The sequence below is a fragment of the Cebidichthys violaceus genome, unplaced genomic scaffold, assembly GCF_023349555.1.
Source record: "Cebidichthys violaceus isolate CVI_PGR_0920_01 unplaced genomic scaffold, fCebVio1.0.p SCAF_244, whole genome shotgun sequence".
Classification (NCBI taxonomy): domain Eukaryota; kingdom Metazoa; phylum Chordata; class Actinopteri; order Perciformes; family Stichaeidae; genus Cebidichthys; species Cebidichthys violaceus.
The window spans coordinates 1,226-2,500 of NW_027176422.1; positions in this window are offsets into that span (position 1 = coordinate 1,226).

The following is a 1,275-nucleotide window of genomic DNA, read 5'->3' on the forward strand; positions in this document are numbered from 1 at the left end:
ATCCATAACATGTCCTCACCAGACAAAAGGCAGTGACAGTAAGACGCTATAAAAAAGACCTGCATCCGTCTAAAATGTCTTCTAAGAATTAATTCACTAGCATCTTACCGGGACACACATTGCAGATTGCCAGGTTATAACTACAAGTACAACCTTTGAGTACTTGTCGATATGGGGACTTAATACTACCATAAAAGTTCTGACAATAATTTTGACACCATGTAATGAAGACATGAATAAAAAGCTGAAGAGAGGTTGTCAGAAAAAAGGCTGGTCCACCTTAAAGGTCAGTCCACCTTTAGTGAGCCGCAGCTGAAGGTGCTGCTAACTGGGAGGCTAACTCGCTTCACTTCGGAGTCCAGCATCTCCTCACCGTCCACACGCTGCTGAAAGGTTCACAGCAATGAGGTACCTTCATGTGCATCTCTCCCTGTAAATCAACAGACCCTCAGTACTGTCCTTTAAAACACACACGACAATATATAACTCCATGTACAGACACCATGTTAGCATAGACACACATGAGCCACACGTCTCGTCTGAAACGGCATTCCTGGATGTGTCAGAAGATGCACCCCCACCTCCATTACACAGAAGTTTCTCACTGAAACACCGAGAGGCTGATTGCAGGTGAAGAGGCCTCTTGGTATGCTGGGTAATTTACATGACATGATTACTCCAGAAGCCCTTTCTTTGTGGTGTGCGTGTGTGTGTGTGTGTGTGTGTGTGTGTGTGTGTGTGTGTGTGTGTGTGTGTGTGTGTGTGTGTGTGTGTTTCTGAGCATGTGTGTGCATGTGCGAGTGAAGAAGAGAGAAAAAAAAGCACACATGTAGGGAACAGGGTTTAGAGGTAATATGGTGCTAAACATCTGTGAGCTTGATGACACTCACTTATAACAAGGAGAGGAGAGGTGGGGGGGGGTCATGATTGAAGGAAGACAAGGGGGGGGGGGGGGTGTGCAAAGAGAACAGGAAGACGAGAAAAACAGCAAAATAATAGAGATGAAGCTGAAAAGAAGAGAGAGCAAAGATGGAAAAGACATTCAGACGCCCCCAAGATACAGACGCTAAATGTACAAACATCAAAGACAGAGAAAGACTGAGTGTGAGTGTGAGTGTGAGTGTGTGTGTGTGTGTGTGTGCAGGGGGCAGGCAGGGCAGGCTGCATGGTCTAACTTGCAGTAAAAGCACCTGAAGAAACAACACAAGGCTGGCACGATAACATCTGCACTGACTGCCCTTCCAGCTGTGTGTGTGTGTGTGTGTGTGTGTGTGT